This window comes from Parasteatoda tepidariorum, chromosome 4 (assembly GCF_982258835.1).
Source record: "Parasteatoda tepidariorum strain Cologne lab strain chromosome 4, Ptep-v5.0, whole genome shotgun sequence".
In the NCBI taxonomy this organism is placed as follows: domain Eukaryota; kingdom Metazoa; phylum Arthropoda; class Arachnida; order Araneae; family Theridiidae; genus Parasteatoda; species Parasteatoda tepidariorum.
Genome location: NC_141758.1, coordinates 59,890,367 through 59,898,543, shown reverse-complemented (window position 1 = coordinate 59,898,543; position 8,177 = coordinate 59,890,367). Strand labels below are relative to the sequence as shown.

The 8,177-nt window shown below is 25.1% G+C and overlaps 1 long non-coding RNA gene across 2 annotated transcripts in view; it reads left to right on the top strand.

Moving 5' to 3' along the window:
• The window catches only part of LOC139425908 (uncharacterized), a 32,789-nt gene continuing 24,612 nt past the window's right edge, over window positions 1–8,177 (top strand). Inside the window, exons 1-2 of one of the 2 annotated variants that reach the window (XR_011637007.2) lie at window positions 1–364; window positions 3,452–3,691. This is a non-coding gene — a long non-coding RNA (uncharacterized LOC139425908). Of the gene's footprint in view, window positions 365–2,482; window positions 2,872–3,451; window positions 3,692–8,177 lie in introns of those variants that run through there. The other variant, XR_011637008.2, reaches the window with a different exon arrangement.

Below are 8,177 nucleotides of genomic sequence, written 5' to 3'. Positions count from 1 at the left end.
TAAAAAATATATGCAGTTATTTAAAGTATTCATTTGCTCTTTTAAATTTGAAAATAATAAGAGTTTTATTTATTTTATGAGTCATTATTTATGAATTCTTAAAACCTTTTAAGGTATGTTGGTTTGTCATATATTTGTACCAAGTTTCTTTATTATAGGTTTTCAAAGTACCATCACAAGAAGTTCATCTAAGTCCTCACTTCTGCGTACACCTTTACAAATTTGCCCATATTGTTCATATTCCACGACTGATCGAAGTAATTTTAAGAGACATTTAGTGACACATACTGACGAGCGCCCATTTCAGTGTCCTTTGTGTGACAAACGATGCAAATTAAAACAAAATTTAAAAAAACATATGCAAGTACATATGAAATTTATTTAAAAATCTGCTTAAAATAACACTTGTAACTTATTTTCTTTTTCAATGCTACTTTATGTTATGTATGAAAAACTTAGTGAAGCAACATGTTAAATGATTTTTTCAAAACAGCTTAATTCCCAGGCGGCCCTTGCGTATTTTTGTGAAGGATAAATTTTTTTAAAGTATTCTTGATCTGTGCAATGATTTTCTTTGTAAAAATGTGGAAAAAAATAGTTTCATAGATTTTCAAGCAAATTCATCGAAATGTGAATGTGTTTGACTGCTTGCAGGTTTATCAAATGATTAAATTTCACTCCTTTTATATATATATATATTAAAGGAGTGAAACTGAAATCTAATGAGCGAAATGCATGTCTAGCTGCGTATTAATGAACTTTGATCCCTAAGTATGTTTTGAAAAAATGTTAGCATGTCTTTTCTCTAAACTTTTCATCTATGCTAATAATTAAAACTTTTTATTTTGTGGAGTGTTATAGACTATTATCATGTTTTTAGGTATTTTTTTTCTCTGTGATAACATTGTTTATCGGATTTTTATGTTCTTGCCTAATTTTTTATTATCTTAAAGTTGTTTTTCCAGGGTATTAATTTTTTAATCTAACTTGTGTGAAATATGACAAATTATTATTTTGAAACAACTATTATATCACAATGTAATGTTGTACTTAGTAAGAAATTTAAGTCTGTTGTAAATTTATCATGCTTTCAATCATACAAGTATCTTAATTTTTTTTTGTTATGATAATTGTGACTGAAGTAATGTACATAAGAGAAATTAATTATTCAATTTAAAATCTCATGAAACTGTGTTAGTATGCCAAAAATGGTGATTAACTCAAGTTCAATATTGATCAATTATTGCTTTTGCCATCTAAGCTTAATGCTTGATCAGTAAGATTTCAGTAAGTCTTCCATTGGAGTGTTTTTTTTTAAATCTATATTTTATAAGAAATAAAATATTTAAAGTTACCATTTTCTAAAAGGACTATATTTTAGAAGTCATCGAAGCTTGAAACATTCCCATAAAAAGATATTGTTTTCAAAATTAGTTTGTTTGATATAGTCTTAAATTTGTTTAAAAAAAGCAAAAAAAGAAGAAAAATATTAAGAGCGATGGAGGGGAAGAAAAGATTAAAACATTGACAAAATACTAGTATTTAACTTGTTTCCAAGCTTAATTTTGAGTAATTTGAGATTTTTTAAAAATACCTCAAATTAAATTAAAAGAAAACAATTAAAATGAAGAAATATATTTTGTTTCTAGTCTTCCTCCTTTCTTATCATTTGTTATTTTCCCCTACTTTTAATTCTTATAACTTGGTTTATTTTATAATGTTGCTGTTTGCTATTTTCTGTTAGCTCTGTGTCTAAGCTGTGATAATTGTAGTAGTTACAAGTCCAAAACAGACCTCACCAAGATAATGATACTGAGTAAAATTAAATTGTTTGCGAAAAATCATGTACCTTTGGTAGCATTTTGAAGTCAATAAAGATAACCCCTAAGAACAACCAACCTTCACCAAGGACCATTCTACTGTGGAACAGAGAATGGTCACTCCCGGAAGGTTTCGCTGTAGTTACAAGTCCTTACAAACTTCACTTTACATTTGTTAAATTTTTTGTTGTAGTTCTACTTTATTAAAAACTTTAACATAAATATGTTATTTGTTCTTTAGATATTTTAATTTTATTTGTAATAGGGTAAACTAGAATAAAAATTCTTTCTATTTAAGCAAAAATTTATCATCACTTATTTGTTTTCTGCATATTTTCAAGCATATTAAAAATTTTACTTTTAATTCTATTTCATGCTGTGCATTAAGGGAAATTTTTAGAACATTGTAAATCATAATTTTTGTATGTAGTGATTTTTATTAAGCTATTCGAATATTTTAAGCTATTCAAAGTATTTTATTCCCGGTGTAAGAAATAAAATTCAAGTTCAAAATCTTCCAATCCGAAATCTTACAATGTTTTTTGTTCATTAAAAATTTATATATTAAGGAAAAACCTTCTCTGTTAAATAATTTCTTGGTACATTTGAAAGCAAAAAATTACAAGACTGTGAGCAAGATAATGTTTTGTTGCTAGAGTAAAACGAAAAGACTAATGTGTAAAAAAAATAAGGTGCTCTTATGAAATTTTTATTTCCCTTGCTTAGAAAATAAATCTGTACAAGTAATGTATTATTTATACTGTATATGAAGAAACATTTTTTGAGAAAAGATTTTATTGTGATTATAAAACTCATTGTAATGTTGAAAGGAGACAATGTAGACAAAACTGAGTGCAATTTTTATATGATATAAAATAAAAAAAATTGTTATTATATGATATAGAGTCTATTTATTAATATTTTAAAATATGTAATGATGAAGTTATGTCCCAAATTAAATTTGGTTGACTTTTTACAACTTCTGAATGTATTATGCTTATAAAAGTTTTACAATGCATATGTTTCATTTAAAGTTTATTATGTTTGTAAGGTATGTTATTTACATATATTCTTAAAAAAAAAAATTTTTTTAATACTTTTAAATTTTTTTAAAGGAAGATAAATATACATCTTTCACCTTATTGTCTATCCTTTTTAAAAATATTTATTACTGTAGTATTTATCAATTAATTTTATTATAATTAAACTGACTAGACATTTTCTAATTTCAACTATTCTTTTAAATTGACAAGTGCTACAAGTGTAGTCTTTTTTTACTCTTATGCCAAAATTTAATTAAGAAAATTAGCAAATTTTTAAAGAAATGCTCTTAATTTTTTTTATTTATTATTAAAATATAAATAAGTTGTAAAATGTAATATCTGCAGTTTTGGAAATTTTAAAGTATTAAGGTAACATCTTAACTTCACGAAACTGGTGAAAGTTTGCAGTGTATTTCACATGTTTATCTAATGTATTATGTGGGTGTATTATGTATATTTACTATTATTAATTCCATCTTTTCAACTCTTAAAAATTATTTTTGACGAAGTTTCATTTTGAATTTGTATATTTGTGTTAAATTTTTATTTTTCATTTATAATTTTAAATATTGAGATATTTGTTTTTAGGTGCCTGTAAAATACGTGGTCGACCTTCAAAACCGAACCCTACAATTCACATGTGCTTTTATTGTGATTATAAAACAAGACAAGCTACTCATTTTAAAGATCATATGCTGACTCATACAGGAGAGCGACCATATCTTTGTGAAGTTTGTTACAAATCATTTACTCAAAAATCAAATCTGAAATCACATATTAAGGTCCATTTAAAATCAATGAGAATGTAATGAAAGTGAAAATTTTCTTGTGAGTTTTTATTTTAATTTATTTTTTAACTATACTCCAAAACGTAGTGTAACTTAATTTTATGTTTATGCAACTACAGTGAAATCTCAGGTCATGAACACTACTGCAAAAACTAACACCTCTCATTGGAGACATATTTTTGTAATTCCCTTTGAATCTTATTTGAATAAATCATTATGTGTAAACCATTATTCTGCAAAGTGGATACTCCCTTAACCGGATGTGGACAGTCCTTTATGCCCCCAAACGTTATTTTCTATCTCTTCAAACTGGACACCATTTTTTCAAAATTTGAAAGGAAAAAAATCTTTTTTGCTTTAAATTAAAAAAAAATATATGTATGCATCTTTCTACCATTTTTAAAGCATAAAAATGTTTTGCTTTATTGATAACTAAAAGTATTGTTAAGCTATTTCACTATTAAAGAATTAATCATTCTCTTGTCACTTTCTTTTATCTTTGCAAAGGAAGGAGAGAAAATGATATAAGCTCATGTGAAATATTTTGAACAGCAGTATCTTTTTATCTGGATAACACAAATGGTGATGATATCCCAAAAATTAAAATGACGCTTTAAATCTTCTCAATTCACCTTCCCCACTAAAAATGCCTTTCTACTTCTAATTAATTTGACTCCTGTAATTAATACAGCTGTTTAAAAAATAAGATTCAAGTTATTGACATGCTCATATGAATCAAACGTTACTGCAGACACTTGACAAATGATCAACTGTGAGTAGAACAACTCTATAAGACCTTATGCCTTACAGGTAGGAATTTCGCTTATTTTTTTCTATGCATCACGTGAAATTTATCTTCACCTTCAAGGAGGTATTTCCAGGTTTTAAATCAAGTGATGACTAGGTGTTAGGGGTATAAACCTAATAATTTGAACCGATTGAAAAAGTAACATAAAACTAAAAGCATCTATTTGGTATCATATGAGTAACTTAAATACCTGAACTTAAACTTTTGATCATAAAGTAAATTTCAACGAATAACGTAACTTAAAAAACCTTTTCTGTAACTGCCTTTTCTGTAGCTATATATATCTTATTGTAAAAATTATAATTTTTAAAGTTTAAATAAATATCAAAATTGATAGCCATTATACATTATTTGCAATTATATTAAAAACAATTAGCAACAAACTTTGTAATTAGTTTAATTTTTTTCGATTCCAAGAGCATCCTCATAACCAGAGGTTTCACTGTAATATTCGTTTCATTTTTCCGAATTTCATTAACAAATACGAATGCTACCACATGTCACTGGCCAATTTAATCTTAAATTTTATGCACAAATGCGTTTTAAGGCTTACAAATTACGTATGAAAACTTATTTATTAATTTTTATTTTATCTGTATTGTTATAAAATTATAGTTATATTAAATATGTTCATAATTCCTTTTTTTTTTAACCAGTATACACAAATCATTTTGATAGTTTTAAAGCTTGAGTGTTTTCTTTAAAAGGATACTTCAAGGATATTTTTCATTAAAATGGATGCAATAAAATAAGTGTTTTTTAATTTTTAAGAATTTACAAACTGTTTTTCTAAAATAGTTTTTATTACAAAAATTGTTTTATGTTTACAAATTTTATACTTTTGTTATATGTTATAGATAAAAAGTTTAGATAACGCTTATATTAAAAAAATAAAAATTAATAGTTTCTGAGAAAATAATCATACACATTTCATCATATACATTATGGACAGCCAGCAACCTTTTTAATTTGTTTTCTTTTCTCTACTCCCAAACACTTCCCATAATGTAAAAATGATATTTGTGAATTAGTTCGTTTGGATGGTGCGTGCTACAAATTTTACAAACTTTAACTGGTATATATTTATAGAAAAATTTTCAGAATTAAACTTCATTTTGTACATTTGACAGTTTTAAAGATGTATTTATTCTTTTATTTATGCAACATTATGGTTTTATGTATATTCTAAAAATAAAGTTTTATAGTAAAAACAACATTGATCTGTGGTTGAATATTAGAACAACCGAAATTTTGCACTATCGGTTAAAGAAAATCCCATTTTTAAAATGCAAAAATGAAAGGACAAAAATTGCTTTCATCAAATTAGTTAAATATTCTGAATAGAAAATTATTTACTGAAAAAGTTATTGAAGAAATTGAATAAATTAAGTCAAGTATTCAATAATTGTATAAATAAGTTAAGTTTAATTTTAAAATTATTATTAATATATTAACTAAAATATTAGTTAATATATAATAAACACCTACTTATTTATTTTATTAAATGCTTAAAATATACTGTAGGAATCTTTTCAGTGTGTCTCATTATCCTTTTTTATCTTTCTACATATTATTTATTTTTCTTCCCTATGTTAAGGTTATATATTCCGTTGTTTAATTTTTAATGAATTATCTGAGTGATTAAATTCTTCACCTACCTATTTACTTCTAATGAATGATCAAATTGTACTGCAGGAATTCTTTTAATTTTTATATATGTGGTATGTTATTTATTTACCTTCCCTATGTGAAAGTTGTATATTTCATTATATAATTTAAAAAAAAAACATTTTTTCAAAATACAAATCAAAATTTAAATTTATATATAATTAATAGAGCCTGGATTTTGATGACCAAAAAAATCTCAATTAATGCCCTTAAAAAGTGCAAAAAATGCCCTTATGGACTGCAAAAAATGCCCTTAAAAGTGCAAAAAATGTCCTTAAAACGCGAAAATTGTGCTAAAAATGCCTTATGACATGACTTAAATAGAAGTAAAAATATTGAACTAAAACAATGTTTTACTCTTTAAAATTATTATGAGTCGTTTCAAAAAATATAAAGCAATGCAATACTTGTTCTACGTTCATTAAAGTTTGACAAATATGTTTTATATCCAAAAATAACAACAAAAAAAGGAAAATATATTGACTCCAAAACATTTTCATTTTGTACAGAAACTTAAATGAATATAACAACTTCCATCTCGTAATATTACTAAATATCAGAATTACAGTGGATTAGAAATTTTTTTTTTAATATTTTGAAATGTAAACGAGCGTCTTTTGTCTGAAAGCAAATTTTTATACCAGGAGAAGTTTGTTTCAACGTCTACTGATGTTATTGGTGCGTACTTGAAAAGGACGGTCACACTTACTGACAATTCTTCTTCAATTTGAAAAGATGTTGCTTCACCTGTTAATATCTTAAAAATTTTCTTCATTGTTTGGAAGCCAGTGTAATAATAAAAAATTATAAAAAATAATAAAAATTAGAAAAATTTAACAAAAAATTTAAAAAATGCTTTAAAATGCAAAATACGCCCCAAAATTTTAAAGAAAATGCCCTATAAATCTCAAAAAATGCTCTAAAGGACAAAAAATGTCCAAAAATGCAAAAAAATGCAAATGTCATAAAAATCCGGGCCTTAATAATTAATAATATTTTTTTGTAATAATAATAATAAATAATTGACTTTTTGTAGAAATGACAAAATTGACTCACTGTTTTATGTTCTTTTTGCACTAATGAGGACATATAGTTATAACAACAATTTGCCGCATGATGTTGGGTATGAAAGCGAAAGAGGAGTACTGTGAGAGTATGCCTGCTTGGTGAAACTGAAGAATACAATTATATAATTATAACAATTTGTATAATTCATGGCAATTATAATTTTGCTATTTTTTAGCTCTAAAATATTACAATTAAACATATTTTATAATGTATGCAAAGAAAAGGGGGAAAAATTTCTTTTTCATAGAAACTTATTCTGATAATGTATCTTAATACGGTGTATAGGATAAGCACATATCATATGAAACTTGCATATTTAAATAACAGCATTACATTAAAATAACATCACCAAATTATTTTTAAGGAAAAGCTGTCTTTTTGTTTATCCAAACTTATTCCATCAGTATATGTTTTAACCATCAGCATATGGGATAAATGTTAAGATGGGATAAAACTTAGAATTTTTTTATTTTAAATAATTGTAAAATAAATTTTCACTTTTAAAATTGTAGAAATTTATTTTGAAATGATTCTTTTACTTTGAAATGATTTTTCCCTACATTATTTAAAATTTATTTAGAGTTTGAATAGCCTTAATATTTTGTTTTCATGAGAATAATTTAAATAAATTATTTTTTAAAATATCAAGTAATTAAAAGGATTTAAATAATCAATTTTTAACCTTTGATTTAAATCCTTTTATCATCCTGATTCAATATAAGTAAAACTTTATCTAAAAAATATTGAATGGAGTAGTTTTTCACTTGACAAACAGCCACTGCTTTGGAGTGCAGTGTAGATCTACCTCCTCGTGGTGCACTCTGGACAACGTCTAGTACGGCAAAATGATCTACAAATGTGTCACACATTTGAGTTTATAATTCAGCAATTTTTTCTTTTGATGCATTCAAATTTTTTTTTCAATCATAGCTCTATAAATATTTCTATGTCAATAATGCATTGTGAGCAGTAAAGGAACATC